The sequence below is a fragment of the Bos grunniens genome, chromosome 3, assembly GCF_055505025.1.
Source record: "Bos grunniens cultivar Pamir isolate PY7600 chromosome 3, Bosgru_T2T1.0, whole genome shotgun sequence".
Lineage (NCBI taxonomy): Eukaryota > Metazoa > Chordata > Mammalia > Artiodactyla > Bovidae > Bos > Bos grunniens.
This window is the reverse complement of record NC_141167.1, coordinates 97,591,676-97,612,525: the sequence shown is the minus strand read 5'-3', so window position 1 is coordinate 97,612,525 and position 20,850 is coordinate 97,591,676. Positions and strand designations below refer to the sequence as shown.

Below are 20,850 nucleotides of genomic sequence, written 5' to 3'. Positions count from 1 at the left end.
GTCTCATTACTTCCTTTTTCATTTTTTTCTCTTGAGAAAATTGACCTGGGGAATAAATGACTAGTCCATGATATTTTGACCACACAGTTGTTGAGCACTCCTGGGAGAAAGGAGCATGGAAGAAACATTTGTTGAGTACCTGTTACATGCCAGACAGTTCCCATATATAATTTCCTTCAATCTTCACAACCACTCAGGAAAAAAGATTTCTTCTATCCTTATTTTACAGAAGTGGCAAAATTAAATAGAAGGCCCAAGTTTGCAGACTCCAGGGGCTCTGTCCCACTTGCTATCAGCTGAATAGAGCCTAAAATTGAGCCTCCATTTCTATTTCTCACAGGATGGCTGTGAATTTCTCAGTTCCTATTGGCCCAAAGCTGAAAAGAGGCAGATGAAAGGCGTCCTGGACCCGTGGACTGCCGCTATGCCTTCCGAGGGATGGACTTCCAGCTTTTAGCCACATGTATGAAAGGGGCTGTTTCCATCTGCTGACCTGTCAGGCTCCCCCTCTCTCGAGCTTCTTTCCTCCCTCCTTGGAGTTTCTTCAATAAAACATTTCACTCCCCTGAAAAGCATCTCTGCTGAGTGGCATGGGGAGGGCCCAATATGGTTCCATTTAGCTCTCTGGGGATGCGGAGGCATCCTCTGCTCACATAACTCTAACAGCAAGTGGTATGTGTTTCCTTTCCCTCAAAACTATGAAAAAAAAATAAGTCTGGTTAACCTAGTCTTCCAGCCCACAGATCTCAGAAGTCCTACTCCCCACAGTCTCTGCATCACTCTGGATCCTGAGACTCCTGACTCTCAGAAAGACTCACGGGAGGGACACGACTGAGCAACTGAACAACAAGAATTTACATCTTACTGAATTTTCATTGGTTTTTAACCCCTGTTGCAAATCTGAATCACTATTTAAAAACACATGTATATATGTGGTGTATATATATATCAGTCAGTTTAGTTGCTCAGTTGTGTCTGGCTCTTTGTGACCCCATAGACTGCAGCACACCAGACTTCCCTGTCCATCAACAACTCCCAGAGCTTGCTTCAACTCATGTCCATCAAGTCGGTGATGCCATCCAACCAGCTTATCCTCTGTCATCCCCTTCTCCTTCTGCCTTCAGTCTTTCCCAGCATCAGGGTCTTTTCAAATGAGTCAGTCCTTTGCATCAGATGGCCAAAGTATTGGAGTTTCATCTTCAACATCAGCCCTTCCAATGAATATCCAAGACTGATTTCCTTTAGGATTGACTGATTTGATCTCCTTGTAAGTCCAAAGGGCTCTCAAGAGTCTTTTCCAACACCACAGTTCAAAAGCATCAATTCTTCAGTGCTCAGCTTTCTTTATAGTCCAACTCTTAACATCCATACATGACTACTGGAAAAACCACAGCTTTAACTAGATGGACCTTTATTGGCAAAGTAATGTCTCTGCTTTTTAATATGCTGTCTAGGCTGGTCATAGCTTTTCTTCCAAGGAGCAAGCGTCTTTTTATTTCTTGGCTGCAGTGACCATCTGCAGTGATTTTGGAGCCCACTCAAAATAAAGTTTGTCACTGTTTCCATTGTTTCCCCATTTATTTGCCATGAAGTGATGGGACTAGATGCCATGTATATATACACACACATATATATGGTATCTGTGTGTTGTGGGTGTTTTCAGAGATCAATCCCCGAACCTGGGGTGATTCTAATGTGCAATCAGACTGAGCACCTTTGTAAATTCAGACCGGGTCTTCAACTCTCAGAGGTTTTTCAACCTGAATAAAAAGATTTGAGAAAATTTTCTTCATGAACCAGTTAGACCCTAAGAAATACATTTCTAAAATTAAACTTCAGGCACTGTGCAGACTGGCAGAAAGGGTAGACATTTATTGAAAGAAACCAGCCTCCCTGGTATCCTTCTATTTCATTGCTTGCTTAAGTTGTCGGAATCATGAATGGTAGCCAGCATGAAGACAGGTTCCAGCTCCACCCCTTCACTCACTGTGTGATCTGGGCCAGCTACTTAACTTCTCTACATCTCAGTTTTCACATCTGTGAAATGGAGAAAATAAGCACACTATTATATATGGTTGTTATGAGGAATATATGAAACAATTGAGGCCTTCACACATAACTAGAATTTCATTAAAGACAACTACTATATTACTGCTGAGCTTCCCTGGTGGCTCAGATGTTTACGAATTTGCCTGCAATGCAAGAGACCTGGGTTCGATCCCTGAGTCGGGAAGACACCCTGGAGAAGGGAATGGCAACCCACCCCAATATTCTTGCCTGGAAAATCCCATGGACAGAGGAGCCTGGTGGGCTATAGTCCATGGGGTTGCAAAGAGTTGGACATGACTGAATGACTAACACTTTCACTGTATTACTGTTACTATTCTTATCACTATTGTTCTTTTTAGAACTCTTTGGATCAGCAATGGGAGAACTAGTGGATTCTTATTCTGACTTTAAGCTTGAGGATCTCTCCTCTGTGAGTCATAAGAGATAGATATACCTTTGGTTCCTGAGAACCTTTCCACATCCTATTTCACCTCCATAACTTGTTACTGGTCTGTAATCCATCCCAACTACCATCCTTGCCAGAATGTCCACAATACTCCTTAAATGTTACCTGTCCAGACCTAACACTTGACCTCGCTCCCTGACCTGCCCTCATATCCTGTGGGACTCTCTCTAGGAATGGTACCTCCATCCACCACCTACTCAACCGCCCAAGCTAAACACCTGGAGTCATTCTAGACTCCTTCCTCTTGTTCACTACCCCCACTCACTACTAAAACACCAACCAACCAAACAAAACAAACCCATAAGCAATTGCTTACTGGGTCCTGTTCTTCTCTTTCTTATTAGAAAGAATAAATTAATTCTTCTCTTTCTTAAATTAATCTTATGTGCATGCCCTTTGCTGCTGCCCCTTTCAGGCTCTCACATCTGGACTATTCTAACTGTCTCTTACTTGTCTTCATCACTAAGTCTTAGTTCTCCTATCTCATGGGCCACATTACCATTAGGGAGACACAAAGATAATCATGCTGTGCCCCTGCTCAAAACTCTCCAGCGGTTTTCTGTCATCCATCAGGTAGAACTGGGCTTTCAACATGGACTCAGGGTATGGACCATTAGTAAAACAATATGCACTCAGGTGTTGGCACTGTGACCTGTCTAGGTATGTGGTCTTTCAAAACCCTGTACAAACCAAACACAACATCTCTTAGCCACGAAGCCCCCAGGCCACCAGTCTGAGCCACTCCTGGTCTACCATAAAAATTCTAATTTCTTTGGTAAATCCTACAAGGCCTTTCCTGATGGATCTCATTACCTTTCTAGTCTCATCCCAACTTCTCTTTCCTAGCACTTTATACTTGCGTAATCCTGAACTACTGAATAGGTCATGTGCTCTTGCACCTCATGGTTTTGCTCATAATGAACCCTCTAATAGAATGTCCTTCTTCTTGGTATCCTGGGAAAATCTAGTTTATATTTGGTAGTTCAGTTCAAAGGTTAGCTATGCATGGTTCCCCAGAATAACTTAATTCTCCCTCTCCTACTTCTATCTGCTAATCCGACAATGATCACATGCATTGAAATTATTTATTTCATTTCATATTTATTCCCTCTGCTAGTCTCATAAACTCCTTAAAGCCAGGAGCTGTCTTTTAATTTAAGCATCCCCAACTGTCATTATGGTGCCTGGCCATAGAGAGTCTAGTGGAATACACAAGTGGAGGAATGTCATTAGCTAACATTTCAAGTGCTTCCTGATTTTCAGGCAATGACCTAAACACTTTACATATATTATTTTTAAATCACTATATCAGGATTTTCCTGGTGGCTCAGATGGTAAAGAATTTGCCTCTAATGCAGGAGACCTTGGTTTGTTCCCTGGGCCAGGAAGATTCCCTGGAGAAGGGAATAGCAACCCACTCCAATATTCTTGTCTGGAGAATTCCATAGACTGAGGAGCATGGTGGGCTACAGTCCACGGAATCACAAAGAGTCAGACGTGACTGAGCGACTAACACACAACACAACAATCCCTATACTGAATATACCTAAAATTAAGATAAAACAGGTAAGTACAGAATGGGTTCCTCTATAAAACACACACACACACAGGTTGTTCCTAAGAGCTTCATTCTCAGCTGAAAGTGATTCTGAAATCTGTAGGATTTGAGCATTTGGAATGCTCCAGAGTGACCTATTATGTCCTTACTATACAGAAATTATTAATTTTATATCCTTTAAGGTAGTAAAGTTCATGAAGGCAAGTACTGCAGTTTCTGTTTCAAAATTCTCAGCACCTGACATCAATCTTGGACACAGTGGGACCTGTGTAGATGTTAGATAAATGAATGAATGGACGTTCTGGTAGATCTCTTACTACACGAGTTTGGGAAACTCTGAAATCCTGGATACAGGACTCTGGCAGGCTCAGTGTTTTCTCTGACTTTTCCCTTCAGAAATGTACTGGGTACCTTGGATATAAATAAATAAATAAACCACAAATAAATGTGTCTGAGAAAAAGGGAAAACGAGAAAGATGGGGTCCAGAAAATGATATTAAATATGAAAAAGTGAGTAATAAATAGAAGACTGAGAAAATTAAAAGGCCAATATTACTACAGATATTACTTGCAAATATTACTCCATGATGTGAAGGTCAATCTTCACATTTTACTTGTGACGCTAAAAAATATTCCTGCAATTAAGCTACATGGCCACCAGATGTCAGTAAAGTAACAACATGGTCCATCGAGATTTATCAACCTCTGGAATTCTAGGCTACAACGTTTCTCTCAACCTATACAGAGATTTATAATTATGTAGTTCCATTGTTATAGTGGTGGGAAAAAAAGTTTATTAAAACAGATGACATTAAGTAAACAAAGTAAGAATGAAACACATACTTTTTATGGAAAATATAAATGTCCGCCAGACTCCTCTGTCCATGGGATTTTCCCAGGCAAGAATATTGGAACAGGTTGCCATTCCCTTCTCCAGGAGATCTTCCTGACCCAAGATCAAACCCGAGTCTCCTGTATTGCACGTGGTTTCCTTATTGACTGGGCCACCAGGGAAACCTCTACCCAAATTCTGTAAATACCTAAATGTATTTCTTGATTACTGTATAATAGCTAAAATTCCTAGCTTGAACTTCAACTGTTATGATCCTTTTAACAATTTCTGTGTAAAAGTAAATGCGATATTTACCTAGTCAAACTATTATCAATTCCTTCCATCCCAATTATCATCCAGGCCCCTTATCCCCAACCTCATCTTATCCCTCCCTACACACACACACAGCCACCTGTCATTCAGTGTTTGCTGCAGAATCTTCTGAGTAGAACATAGTAAATTAATGCTTACTTCCATAGCTAATTCTCATACAATTCCCTGAGTGAATTTCTAAGTATCTCTAACTTTCATCTTCTTCACATGAGGAACATAAGCTAATCCGGGTAACATGTTATAATTTCATCCCCCAGTTCTTTGAGCAATCATATTAGGATCCCTCTCTGTTCTCCCCCATTTCCATTATGTTTTTTAAACCTTTGTCATTTTATTTATTTTTACTTTTGGTTGCACTGGGTCTTCACTGATGTGCACAGGCTTTCTCTAGTTGCAGCGCATGGGCGTCTCATGGTGGTGATTTCTCCTGTTGCAGAGAATGCGCTCTAGGGCATGTGGGCTTCAGCAGTTGCAGCACACGGGCTCTGGTAATTATGGTGCATGGGTTTAGTTGCCCCATGGCTGTGCAATGTTCCTGGCCAGGGATTGAATCCTTGTCCTTTGCATTGGCAGGTGGATTCTTAACCACTAAACTATGAGGTAGGTTTTTGGAAGCTGTTTTTGGAAGCTGTGCTGAATTTTACTCATCAGCCCTAATTCAAGGATTGGCTGACAGGGCGGTGGTGGCCAATCCTTGACCTCGGAACCAGAGAGAAGTGAATTTACATCTTAGCTCTACCTCTTTTTTCTGCTTTTGCAAAAAGTAAGTGTATCCCTCAGAACATGAAAGGCTATGTTGCAGAATAAGCAGCTGTAAAACTTCAGTGGCTTGAAACAAAAGTGTATTTTTCACTGCCTGTCTAGATCAGGTTGGCAGAAAACCTCTGCTCTTTCCAGTCACTCAGGGACCCAGGTTTAGCAGCCTCCTTCTACATGGAGTAAGATGTCTCAAAGTCATCCAGAGTCATCTCAGTTGGCTAGAAACTGAGTCAGAGAGTCTTGTACTGTCATTTAAACACCCTAGCTCACCTCTCTTTTGGTCACAATTCATTGACCAGAGTGGATCATATGGCCCCATCTAGCTTCAAGAGTGTGAGCAAGTACACTTATCTATGTTCTTCATAGGAGAGGTGAGCTGAATATTGGCCAATAGTAGAAATATCTGCTATTGCCTAGCTTCAATCTCCAAAATTTAGTGCTGTGTTCTTAAGACATGTGGAACATGCTCATCCCCTCCCCAAGGAGACAACTTAAATATCCCAGTTCAGTTTAGTTCAGTTGAGACAACTTAAATATCCCAGGTCAGTTCAGTTCAGTTCAGTTGAGACAACTTAAATATCCCAGGTCAGTTCAGTTCAGTTCAGTTGAGACAACTTAAATATCCCAGTTCAGTTCAGTTCAGTTCAGTTGCTCAGTCGTTTCCGACTCTTTGCGACCCCATGAATCACAGCACACCAGGCCTCCCTGTCCATCACCAACTCCTGGAGTTCACTCAGACTCACGTCCATCAAGTCAGTGATGCCATCCAGTCATCTCATCCTCTGTCGTCCCCTTCTCCTCCTGCCCCCAATCCCTCCCAGCATCAGAGTCTTTTCCATGAGGTGGCCAAAGTATTGGAGTTTCAGCTTTAGCATCAGTCCTTCCAATGAACACCCAGGACTGATCTTCTTTAGAATGGACCAGTTGGATCTCCTTGCAGTCCAAGGGACTCTCAAGAGTCTCCAACACCACAGTTTAAAAGCATCCATTCTTCGGTGCTTAGCTTTCTTTACAGTCCAACTCTCACATCCATACATGACCACTGGAAACACCATAGCCTTGACTAGATGGACCTTTGTTGGCAAAGTAAATCTCTGCTTTTGAATATGCTATCTAGGTTGGTCATAACTTTCCTTCCAAGGAGTAAGTGTCTTTTAATTTAATGGCTGCAATCACCATCTACAGTGATTTTGGAGCCCCCCAAAAATAAAGTCTGACACTGTTTCCACCATTTCCCCATCTATTTCCCATGAAGTGATGGGACCAGATGCCATGATCTTAAATATCCGAAGTCAGGTATTAAAGTTTAGGATATCTGAATGAAGCATAGACATTCCTTCCTCATGATAACTTGGGTTGTAATTTGTATATCAGGTCTGGATGTGGCATCTTTTTATCTCAAGAGCTATGAACCAAAAATCCAAGTGGTCTGTTCCCACTTCCCAATTCACAGTGGGGATGGTAACTCCACATAGTAACCACAATAAGCACACCTATTCAGTAAAGAGGAAGAATGAAGACATGGAGCAAACACTGGCCTGCTAAAGTTCTGAACCCTACTGGGTTAACTTCTTGAGGCCCCCTGCTTGGAGTGGAAATGTACTTTAATTAATCTCTGATTCATCAGGTTGAAAGAGCTCCCTCATCCGTTCTTCTCTTTCACTGCTTTATCCACCCTATGGGATGTTCTTCCTGTTCTTTCATCCCACTGACAACCTCTAAAATAAGCATTAGGGAATATGATTTCCTAGGGCACTGAGAATTTATGCCAGTCTACTTCCTTCCCTAGATGATTAGAAGCTCAGGTCATAACAGTCACCATCTTTTTAGTCAAAGCCTATGATTCCTTGGTGTATGACTCTCAAACACTCATGAACCAGAGCGGAGGTGTTGTGGGAGGGATGGAGTGGGAGGTTGGGGTTAGCAGATGTAAGCTTTTATCTACAGAATGGATAAACAATTAGGTCCTTCTATACAGCATAGAGAACTATATTCAATATCCTATGATAAACCATAATGGAAAAGAATAGATTTTAAAGAATACATATGTGTGTGTGTGTGTGTGTGTATATATATGTATATATATTTGTTGTACAGTTGCTTCAGTCATGTCCGATGCTTTGTGGCCCCTTGGACTATATAGTTGGCCAGGCTCCTCTGTCCATGGGATTACCCAGGCAAGAATACTGAAGTGGGTTGCCATTTCCTTCTCCAGGGGCTCTTCCCAATCCAGGGATCAAACCTGAGTCCCCTGCATTGCAGGCAGATTGTTTTCCGTCTGAGCCACCAGGGATGTATCCCTTTGCTATACAGAAGTAATTAACACAACCTTGTAAATCAGCTATACTTCAATACAAAAAAATGAAAGTCCTCATATATTGGATTTCAGTTAGCTTAATATGCTGCTAACCACACCCTCAGTCCTTTCTGAAACGTGGCTTCCATATTTGCTATTTCTCACCTCCTTTGCTTTCTTTCTCTCTCTTAATTCAAGTGTCACATCTTTATTTTTATTTACTGGATATCCCACCCTTCACTGGATCTTCAAGACACGTTACTTCGTTCAGAGGTTTTAACACTCTGTACAATGGTATACCCTCAATTTGATCCTCCCCCCAGGGCTGAATTTTAGTTAGCCTTTGTTGCTCACAGCCTTTCTTATTCCTATTTTTTATAGTTTAGAACTGAGAAGCAGTTGACTTTGCAACTCTTCTAGTTTCTGAATTTTTAAATCTTCTCTATTTGCTTTCATTCCTGCTTGTAAATAAACAAATTCTTTCTGATTGCATCTCCTTCTAATCGCACCTTGCTACATATAACCAACTAAGACCAGTGCACACTACAATATTTTGCTTCCCAAACTCTTCTCATAGATCTGTATGTTAATTAGATGCATGATATGCCTCCAAAATGACTGGTGGTGACAGTTTTATCAAATGCTTTATCTATAACATGGATCATCAACTTTCCAGCCTCCAATATCAGTTTTCTTACCACCCACCACCTGGCCTATTAGCCAATGTCATTTATTTTGGGGGTCACATTGGGGTTTCTTTGTTGTTACAATATCATCTTTCTTCCTGCTCTGACATCTTTATCAGTCAGAATAGGCTATGCTTTGGTAAACAACAACCCTAGAAATTTAGTGGTTTGAAACAAGGTTGTGGTTACTCCTATCCGTTCAATGCAGATTGGCAGGAAAGCTCTGCTCATTGCAGTCCCACAGAAAACCAGCTGATGGAGGCTGTCACCACACCCTAAATGTGGGAAGCCCCCACCCTGGGTCATAAATGCTCCAGCCTAGAACTAACTTACTTGATTCCCCCCTGCAACTCATTGGACAGAAATAGGCACGTGGCCAAGCTACATGCAAAGGCTCATAGTGTTAATCCATTCAGTGGTTTTTACTTTCTTACCATATACACAAAGCAGGGCAGTGCTGATAATGTTTGCCTTACTGTTTGGTATCTATTTGTGTTTTAGAGAGGTTCCCGCTGACTACAGTAAGGAGAAGGGGTTGGGTGTCTTCATAATGGGGAGTGGAGCACAGGATGGACATAAGGAGGCCAGTTAGCTAGGAAGCTGGTGCAGTAGTCCAGCTGAGCGAGGATAATACTTGTGAATCAATGGATTTGATGATTATGAAGATCAGTCAAGATCAACAGTGAATAGAACAGGATGAGCTCCAAGTCATAAAACAATTCCAACTGTAGGTCAACAGAAGAAGCTTATATTTTTCAGCAATGGTAAGGATATCATACTCTGACACTCAGGCTAAAACTGAACCACCAGCCCAGAAAAAAGCAGTTTGACAACACTTCTAAGACCAAAGAGTGAATATTTCAGAATGTGGAGAAGAACAGCTAAATGTTTTTGTCAACTGCTCCTCCATTTAGCCTTGCTCACTGAGTTCCCACTTAAACCATTGTTTGTAACCTCAGACCTCTGAACCTTGCATCTACTCAGGGCTAGAATTTTTACCCTGAATTTCCAGGAACAGGTGCTGGATATATTTCTCTCTCTCTCTGTCCTTACACGGTGGTTCTTTCATTTTCCTCTCAAGGTCTCCCTTTGGGATTGATGAAAACTCCGAGTGCTGGGAAAGGAGGCCCTTTCCATGTTTTCACTCAAATTCCTCCTCTGTCAAGTTCCCTAGTTTCCTGTGAAAGTGTTATTGCCACAGACTCTTCAGACTTCATTATTAGGTTTGGTTTTGGTTAATGTCTGATAATGATCTCGAGAGAGGTGATAACTGCATATTAATGAGATTCACAAAGGAGCCAGATTGAAAACTGTTGCAAACTCCAGTGGTGACAGCAATAAACTGGAGAGAACTGAATAACACCCAGGGACAACACACCGTGGTGGAATCAGCACATATGACACTGACACTTCTGGTGAAAGAAACAGGAGTTTAGGCACTTTTTCTGTAAAGGAAAGGAGCAATGTAGAAAACAGCAGTCAACAGAAGGTGTTAAGGATAAAATGAAAAAACAAATGCAAACAGAGTTGCAAAACTTGTCCCTGAGAGAGGAAGTTGAGAAGGTTGCGGTGATTTCATCGATCTCCATCTCTGCCCTCCACCTCCATTTCCCCCACTTCAATGATGCTCACATGACCGAGGTCTAGCAAGTCAGTGTATGCTAGAACACAGTTTCTGGTTCTGGTGTACATATGTGACGTCACTTAGTCCAATGAGACTCATTTCTGGGATAATTTTGGTTTCACTGAAACTAATGTGAAAATAAGAAGATTTCTTTCTACAAAGATGGCAAGTTATACAAGTAACATAAGCCTGTAGCTGTCAGGGTACACCTAATGGAGAAGCCCTGGTTGTAAATGAAACCACATAGTAAGAAGCAGGGCTGACAATGGGCAGGGAGTGGGGAAGAGAATGAATGAGCTTTCTGGAACCAGCCATGCCTGAAGCTGTAAACCTTTGAATTGTTCAGTACTTTGTATTAACAAATTCCTTTCTGTAGAGAAACCAGAAGTCAGTTTCAATTCATTTCTTCATTTGCAAATGAAAGGGTACTAACCCCAGTTATGTTTTCTAACATGCTGCTCTTTCTTTATGTCCTTTATTCTCTAGCCATACTGGACAACTCCAATTTCCAGAGTATTTCGGGAAAATTATTCTTCTGAGGGTTTGTTCTAACAGTTTCCTTCTCTTGAAATGGAATAGCACCCATCCTACTAGGTTTATTTGTAAAAACTTCATGGTCCAACTTAGACCCTATCTTTCTGTACAGCCTTCTTGAACACTAAGCAGAATATCAAACTTTTTCTTTCTTTGCTTTACTGTATGAACAAACTAAGATTTTGAAAGAGAAGGTCAAAGTTGGAGAATTAAAATCATTTGATTGGAAGATTTACTGTAAAGCTATAGAAATCGTGTCAGGGTTCTCTAGGGAAACAAAGCCAATAGGCAGAGACAGATAGATACACATAGATATTAATGGATAGATTTATATAAGAGAGAACCCTGACTGATATGCGTGTGTGTATACATATCAGTTCAGTTCAGTTCAGTCACTCAGTTATGTCCGACTCTTTGTGACCCCATGAATCACAGCACGCTGGGCCTCCCTGTCCATCACCAACTCCCGGAGTTCACTCAGACTTACATACATCGAGTCGGTGATGCCATCCAGCCATCTCATCCTCTGTCATCCCCTTCTCCTCCTGCCCCCAATCCCTCCCAGCATCAGGGTCTTTTCCAATGAGTCAACTCTTCCCATGAGGTGGCCAAAGTACTGGAGTTTCAGCTTCAACATCAGTCCTTCCAATGAACACTCAGGACTGATCTCCTTTAGGATGGACTGGTTGGTCCTCCTTGGAGTCCAAGGGACTCTCAAGAGTCTCCTCCAACACCACAGTTCAAAAGCATCAATTCTTCAACGCCCAGCTTTCTTCACAGTCCAACTCTCACATCCATACATGACCACTGGAAAAACCGTAGCCTTGACTAGACAGACCTTCATTGGAAAAGTAATGTGTCTGCTTTTGAATGTGCTATCTAGGTTGGTCATAACTTTCCTTCCAAGGAGTAAGTGTCTTTTAATTTCATGGCTGCAGTCACCATCTGCAGTGATTTTGGAGCCCAAAAAATAAAGTCAGACACTGTTTCCACTGTTTCCCCATCTATTTGCCATGAAGTGATGGGACCAGATGCCATGATTTTCATTTTCTGAATGTTGAGCTTTAAGCCAACTTTTTCACTCTTCTCTTTCACTTTCATCAAGAGGTTTTTTAGTTCTTCTTCACTTTCTGCCAAAGGGTGGTGTCACCTGCATACCTGAGGTTATTGATATTTCTCCTGGCAATCTTGATTCCAGCTTGTGCTTCTTCCAGCCCAGTGTTTCTCATGATGTACTCTGCATATAAGTTAAATAAGCAGGGTGACAATATACAGCCTTGACGTACTCCTTTTCCTATCTGGAACCAGTCTGTTGTTCCATGTCCAGTTCTAACTGTTGCTTCCTGACCTGCATACAGGTTTCTCAAGAGGCAGGTCAGGTGGTCTGGTATTCCCATCTCTTTCAGAATTTTCCACAGTTTATTGTGATCCACATAGTCAAAGGCTTTGGCATAGTCTATAAAGCAGAAATTGGAGAAGGCAATGGCACCCCACTCCAGTACTCTTGCCTGGAAAATCCCATGGACAGAGGAGCCTGGAAGGCTGCAGTCCATGGGGTCGCTGAGGGTCAGACATGACTGAGCGACTTCACTTTCACTTTTCACTTTCATGCATTGGAGAAGGAAATGGCAACCCACTCCAGTGTTCTTGCCTGGAGAATCCCAGGGACAGGGGTGCCTGGTGGGCTGCCGTCTATGGGGTCACACAGAGTCGGACACGACTGAAGTGACTTAGCAATAGCAATAGCAATAAAGCAGAAATAGATGTTTTTCTGGAACTCTCTTGCTTTTTCGATGATCCAGCAGGTGTTGGCAATTTGATCTCTGGTTCCTCTGCCCTTTCTAAAACCAGCTTGAACATCTGGAAGTTCACGGTTCACGTATTGCTGAAACCTCACTTGGAGAATTTTGAGCAGTACTTTACTAGCCTGTGAGATGAGTGCAATTGTGTGGTAGTTTGAGCATTCTTTGGCATTGCCTTTCTTTGGGATTGGAATGAAAACTGACCTTTTCCAGTCCTGTGGCCACTGCTGAGTTTTCCAAATTTGCTGGCATATTGAGTGCAGCACTTGCACAGCATAATTTTTCAGGATTTGAAATAGCTCAACTGGAATTCCATCATCTCCACTAGCTTTGTTCATAATGATGCTTTCTAAGGCTCACTTGACTTCACTTTCCAGGATGTCTGGCTCTAGGTAAGTAATCACACAATCATGGTTATCTGGGTCGTGAAGATCTTTTTTGTACAGTTCTTCTGTGTATTCTTGCCACCTCTTCTTAATATCTTCTGCTTCTGTTATGTCCCTACCATTTCTGTCCTTTATCGAGCCCATCTTTGCATGAAATGTTCCTTTGGTATCTCTGATTTTCTTGAAGAGATCTCTAGTCTTTCCCATTCTGATGTTTTCCTCTCTTTATTTGCATTGACCACTGAGGAAGGCTTTCTTATCTCTCCTTGCTATTCTTTGGAACTCTGCATTCAGATGCTTTTATCTTTCCTTTCCTCCTTTGCTTTTAACTTCTCTTCTCTTCACAGCTATTTGTAAGGCCTCCCCAGACAGCCATTTTGCTTTTTTGCATTTCTTTTCCATGGGGATGGTCTTGATCCCTGTCTCCTGTACAATGTCACAAACCTCCGTCCATAGTTCATCAGGCACTCTATCTATCAGATCTAGTCCCTTAAATCTATTTCTCATTTCCACTGTATAATCATAAGGGATCTGATTTAGGTCATACCTGAATGGTCTAGTGGTTTTCCCTACTTTCTTCAATTTCAGTCTGAATTTGGCAATAAGGAGTTCATGATCTGAGCCACAGTCAGCTCCCAGTCTTGTTTTTGCTGATTGTATAGAGCTTCTCCATCTCTGGCTGCAAAGAATATAATCAATCTGATTTTGGTGTTGACCATCTGGTGATGTCCATGTGTAGAGTCTTCTCTTGTGTTGTTGGAAGAGGGTTTTGCTATGACCAGTACATTCTCTTGGAAAAACTCTATTAGCCTTTGCCCCGATAGAATGTGGTCCACTGAAGAAAGGAATGGCAAACCACTTCAATATCCTTGCCTTGAGAACCCCATGAATGGTATGAAAAGGCAAAATGATAGGATACTGAAAGAGGAACTCCAGAGTCGGTAGGTGCCCAATATGCTACTGGAGATCAGTGGAGAAATAACTCCAGAAAGAATGAAGGGATGGAGCCAAAACAAAAACAATACCCAGCTGTGGATGTGACTGGTGATAGAAGCCAGGTCCGATGCTGTAAAGAGCAATATTGCATAGGAACCTGGAATGTCAGGTCCATGAATCAAGGCAAATTGGAAGTGGTCAAACAGGAGATGGCAAGAGTGAACGTTGACATTCTAGGAATCAGCAAACTAAAATGGACTGGAATGGGTATATTTAACTCAGATGACCCTTATAACTACTACTGTGGGCAGGAATCTCTTAGAAGAAATGGATTAGCCATCATGGTCAACAAAAGAGTCCGAAATGCAGTACTTGGATGCAATCTCAAAAATGACAGAATGATCTCTGTTCATTTCGAAGGCAAACCATTCAATATCATGGTAATCCAAGCCTATGGCCCAACCAGTAACACTGAAGAAGCTGAAGTTGAACGGTTCTATGAAGACCTACAAGACCTTTTAGAAAAAACACCCAAAAAAGATGTCATTTCATTATAGGGGACTGGAATGCAAAAGTAGGAAGTCAAGAAACACCAGGCTTCACTAGTGGCTCAGACAATAAAGAATCTGTCTGGAATGCAGGAGATCCATGTTCTACCCCTGGGTCAGGAATATCCCCTGAAATGGCAACCCACTCCAGTATTTTTGCCTGGAGAATTCCATGGATGGAGGTGAGTGGTGGGCTAAAGTCCATGGGGCTGCAAAAAGTCAAACTTGACTGAGTGACATGTGTGTGTGTGTGTGTGTGTGTGTGTGTATGTTAAGGAATTAGCTCACATAACTGAGGGGCCTGCAAGAATGAAATTTATAGGGCAGGCTGGCAATTTGGGCAAGAGTTACTATTAGGTTTTGAGGTAGAATTTCTTATTCAGGAAACCTGTTTTTGCTCTTTAGGCCTTTCAAATGATTGGATGAGATCCACCCACATGATTAAGGGTAATCTCCTTTACTTAAAGTCAGCTGATTGTAGATGTTAACCACATCTACAAAATATCTTCACAGACACAAAAATATAAAAAACAAACAAACAAACAAAAAGTCTTCACAGTAACATCTAAATTAGGGCTTGCTTATATAACTTGGTATATACCCAAATTGGCATGTAAAAGTAACCATCGCAGTAATCCAGACAATGTGCTATTGACATGAAGAGAAACAGATTCATGGAGTAAAAAAGAGAGCCTTGAAACAGATGTATACACAAATGGATAAGTGATTTCAACTGAGGTACAATGGCAGACAATGGTGAAAAATAGTTTTTTACACAGTAGATCAATTGGATATTGATATGCAAAAAATGAGCCATTATCCATCTCTTTTACCATATAAAAATTTAACTCAAAATAGATCATGGACCTAAATGTAAATTCTAAAACTATAAAACCATAAGAGAAAACCTTTGTTACCTTGAGTTGGGTAAAGATTTCTCAGATATATTACCAAAAGAGCAATCTATAAAAGAATAAATAGATAAATTAGATTTAATTTAAAAAATTTAAAAGATCCTGTTAAGAGAATGAAAAGCTAAGTCACAGACTACAACTATTTGTAAAGTGCAAATCTGAAAGTAATTTGGGTCTAGTATTCATGGACTGTGGGGCTTCCCTAGTGGCTCAGCAGTAAAGAATCCCCCTGCAGTGCAAGAGACATGGGTTTGATCCCTGGGTTGGGAAGATCTCCAGAGAAGGAAATGGCAAACCACTCCAGTATTCTTGCCCGGGAAATTCCATGGTCAGAGGAGCTTGGTGGGTGTTAGTCCATGGGGTCTCAAGAGTTAGACATGATTTAGCGACTAATCCGCTATCACTACCACCACTCATTGAAAAAAAAAGGTCCTGATGCTGGGAAAGACTGAAGGCAAAATGAGAAGGAAGCAGAGGAAGAGATAGATAAAATCACCAACTCCATGGCCATGAATTTGAGCAAACTCTGGGAGATTGTGGAGGACAGAGGAGCCTGGTGTACTACAGTCCATGGGTTGCAAAGAGCCGGACACGAAAAACAACAACAAGTACTTAGAAAGAATAGTCAAATTTAACAATAAGAAAACAACAAATACAATAAAAAATAGGCAAAAGGTGTTAACTGACACTTTGCCAAAGAAGACAATTAGATGGCAAATAAGCAAATGAAAAGACATTCAACATTGTTAGTCCTTAAGGAAATGCAAATTAATCCCATAATGAGATATTACTACATACCTCTCAGATTGAGGAAATAAAAGGACTGATCACACCAGTGTTAGAAAGGATGGAGAGGAACTGGAACACTCCTACACTGCTGCTGGGATGTTAATATGACTCCATCCTCTGGGGAAACAAACTTAGGTGTTTCATAGATTGTTAAAGACACACCTACCATATAACGTAAACATTCTACTCTTACCTACTGGCCAGGGAGAAGTGAAGACATTTGTCTAAACAAAGAGTTGTCGTGAACATTCTCAGGAGCTTCACCTGTAGTAGCCAAATACTCAAACAACTCAAATATTCATTCAGTACAGTGAATGGGTAAACAAACTGTGATGTAACCATAGAATAGACTTCTATTGAGAAAAAAAAAAAAACTGATAGATGCCACAACATGAATGAATCTTATGTCAAATTTGAAAAGAGCTCATTCTGTATAATTCTATTTATATAAAATTCCTAACAAATGCAGACTAACAGATTGTGACAGAAAACAGATCACTGGTTGCCTGGGAGTGGCAGGGAGGAGTGAGGAGGGGTAGTTACAGTCAAGCCCAAAGAAACTTTTGTCTGGTAGAGGGGGTGATGAATAAGTTCATTATCTTAATTACAGTGCTGATTTCATGGGTATACACACATGTCAAAACTTATCAAGTCGTACACTTTAAATATGTGCAGTTTATTGTGTGTTGATTATACCTCAATAAAGACGTTAAATAAAAAGTCAGTGCAGACTAAGGACAGAGAATTTGAAGCGAAGTAACTAAAGAACACTTGGAGCTAAAGTCGCATATTTTTCAGCCTGCAAGTTCTTTACTGGAACCTGTGGTCTCGAATTCTGACGATGCCATTTTTAACTCCTCTGAGTCCCATATCTATCATTTGTAAAATGGAGTAACAAGGTTTTTTACTCTGCTACCTACCTCAAGGGGGTCACGTGAGGGCCAAAAGCGATAACGCACGTTAAAGTGCTTTGTGAAGGACAGCACACGACACAAATGTTAACTATTTGTTTCGTTACTAGGTAGCATCTGCATGCTATTCTTGCCCAATATATACGCTTCACGCCAGCTCAAACCCTAATCGCCTGTATAGAAAGTGCAATTAATTGTACAAGCTCCTGGAATAGCACTGAAACCCAGTATTCAGGGCATGTCACACCCTAAATACACAACAGATTTTGGAAAAAATCAGTTTCAGCCTAAACTAGGATGGGGAAACAGATGCTTTCACACATATGACAGGCAAGGGAGACCCACCCAAACGGGATGGAGTCCAGGGCAAGGGAACACAGCCAGCCTGCAAGCTTTTTGTGTTTCCTTCCAGAGGTTGTTACAGGGAGCAGTGACCCTGTAACATGGCTGGCCCTGATTGCTAAGAGGCTGTCTACATTTTGAGCCAAGTTTACATGGAAATTAACTGCTTTTTCTTGGCCTCTTATAGTAATCAATGGACTTCCCTGGTGGCTCAGACGGTAAAGAATCTGTCTGCAATGCAGGAGACCCAGTTTCGATCCCTGGATCAGGAAGATCCCCTGGAGAAGAGAATGGCAACCCGCTCCACTTTTCTTCCCTGGGAAATCCCATGGACAGAGGAGCCTGGCAGGCTATAGTCCATAGGGTTGTAAGAGTCGGACATGATTTAGTGACTAACACACACACACACACACACACATACACACAAAAGATGACTACAGAAACAGATAAATATCCTCAGTGCGACCCTCCTTTTCTCTCACTTGGCATTGTCATTTATCTGATCTGAAATAAAGCTGGTACATTCCCCATAATTAGAATTCATTTGCAATTACTGAAAATTTCCTCCTAATCCTCTCCAGGGACTGTGAACGTGCCAGATCCAGCTTCCCACTGCTGACTGAGGGAAAGCACTATGGGGCTGGACTACTCCTGAGCAGGGCTGCATAGGATCTTGCACAAAGCAGGGTGAGCATTTCCTGTGTGAGCTATGCCTGAAAGGAGCCCCTGGGAAATAAATCAAGAAGTCTGAGACATGACTCAGATTGGAGGAAAGATGGCAAGGTGGAGGATGGTGTGTGTAGAGGGGACAAGGGCAGAATTAGAGAAAAAAGTGGGAAGAAGTTAGAGAAGTAAGTGGCCTCAAAAACTGGGTGGCCAGTAATAAGTCAAGGAACAGACCTATGAGGCATCTTACCCCACAAATGTCTCAGATTGGCCTAGTCCTGTTTTGTATGTGGGACTCCACACATCTCACTGACTGGGGCTGGTTTCCTAGGAGACCAAGTGCATCCATCACCGAGGACCCCAGAGGTCCTGCAGCAGAGGCCCCTGTGACTGGGGATCACCTCACCCAACACTGAGACTGGGATGCGTGGGAAGCAGCATGTATCTTTACAAGCTCTTGTCATTGCAGCAAAGACTGTATCTGGAAGGAATAGAACTTGGCCCAAGGGGTCCCTTCTGCAATTTGGAAGTACATTTCTCCATCTCCTGAACTATTACCCTGATTCAACAGAGCAACACTGCTAGTTCAGAGTGCCTGAGCAGATTTTGCTCTCAGGAAGTCCTAAAGCCTACTGAAGGGCTTTCTGGTAGGACTTGCCTTTTCCCTGAGAAGGCCCACTGTAAAAACAAAACTCCTCTGTAGGTCCTTCAGTGTTCATCATTAAAGACTTATTTATTAGTGTTAAGTTTGCCATCTTTCTGAAGTCTTCTTCTAGAATATTTCTTTTTTATTTTTTAAGTAATTCTGTGGGTTTAAAATTATGTGGGTTTCTTTGTTTATTTTTGGCTGTGCCGGGTCTTTGTTGCTCTGCAGTCTTTTCTCTCGTGGCGGCGAGCAGGGGCTACTCTATAGCTGTGGTGCATGGACTTCTTGTGCTGGCCTCTCTTGTTGTGGAGCAGGGGCTCTAGAGTGCAAGGGCTTCAGTACTTGGGGCACGTGGCTCAGCAGTTGCGGTTCCTGAGCTCCAGAGCACAGGCTCAGTAGCTGTGGTGCACGGGCTTAGTTGCTCTGCGGCATGTGGGATCTTCCTGGACGAGGGATCGAACCCATGTCTCCTGCATTGGCAGGTGCATTCTGTACCCCTCAGCCACCGGGGAAGCACTGGAGTACTTCTAAGAGGACTAAGCCACCAAGTCTGAGGCCCTCAGTATACATTCGCTATGGTTGGAGGGGTGACTGTAAGTCTGAATCACCAGAGCCCTGTGTCCAAAGGAGAGGGAACTCCTGTGGAAGACAAAAACATAAATGGTAGCGGGCACAGGGAAGGAGTCAAGAAAGAGTCAAAGGCCAAGCCCACTTAGGTACCTTTTTGCTCAGTGTCAGGAGTCTTCATTAATCAGAAGTTGTTATTGTTTGGTAAATGCGATATTATTAAGCTTCAGACAAAGGAGCACAGAGAAGAAGGATACACTTGACTAGATGCGAGGCTCCTTCTGTGATGACTGATGAAGGCACAGATTCCAGGCTTCGGCAAGGAGGAGCACTCCCCTGGCTAAGACAGCACCTTCAGCACCCTCAAAGGGCAAACCCAGCTCAGGCAAGCCAGGCGCACCTCTGCTGTCAACAAACACCCTTCCCAGTGTTTCCAAGGAGCCACTCACACAGCCACCCTGTACTGAGGATGCTCCTTCTTCCAAATGTGTGTGCGGTTAAGGGGGCTGGCTTAGAAGCCCAGCCCCGAAGGACTGCAACTGGAAACATAGAAAGCATGAACCCTTCCAGATACCAAAGATTCCCTTTTTTCCTATGCTGTGAGGAGGCCTTCTTTCGAGCCAAAGGTGCTCCTGCAAACCCCATGATAAACGAGTGAAAGTGGGCTTCTTCAGCTGGGGTACGTGGCCTATGTGACAGATGGCTAAGTGGTGTGGGAACCATATAATCACCTGTGTCCTCCTACGGGGACAAGTTTACTCAATAGGACATAGTTGAAAACATTCTTCTGTGTGGAATATAATCAACACTGTCTATGAGCTTTCAAAAAAGTAACTGCAAGGCTTCTTCTTGCTGTTTCAGGTGGTGCCTCTCAGACTCCCAGGGTCAGCACTCACAGAGAGACAGCCTAACCCTCAAGCCCTCCATGGCTTTAGGGGGCTTCCCAGATTTCCTGTGAAAGTCATCAGCTCATATGGAATCCATCCCTAGGAATCCCTACTTGCCATTTCGGAAATTAACTCTATTGGTATAAGAGAATTCTTTAAGGCTTTGAATTCCAGTAACATGAAGACAGTGACCTCCATCCCCAAATACCTTGGGTCAATAATCTATTTTGGTGTGAACATAATCCATGCTCTAAAACCAAAGGCAAGATTTAGTGAAGGGGGAGAGAAGAATACCACACGAGAGGCTCACCATCAGAAA

At 42.2% G+C, this 20,850-nt stretch overlaps 1 long non-coding RNA gene across 1 annotated transcript; it reads right to left on the bottom strand.

The window, feature by feature from the left end:
• Nucleotides 1-1,852: 1,852 nt before the first annotated feature.
• LOC147376190 (uncharacterized) lies at nucleotides 1,853-15,772 on the bottom strand. Its single transcript, XR_015160836.1, has 2 exons — nucleotides 15,727-15,772; nucleotides 1,853-2,037 (listed from the first exon to the last, which is right to left on the bottom strand). It is a non-coding gene; the product is annotated as an uncharacterized LOC147376190 (long non-coding RNA).
• Between the last annotated feature and the right edge of the window lie 5,078 nt (nucleotides 15,773-20,850).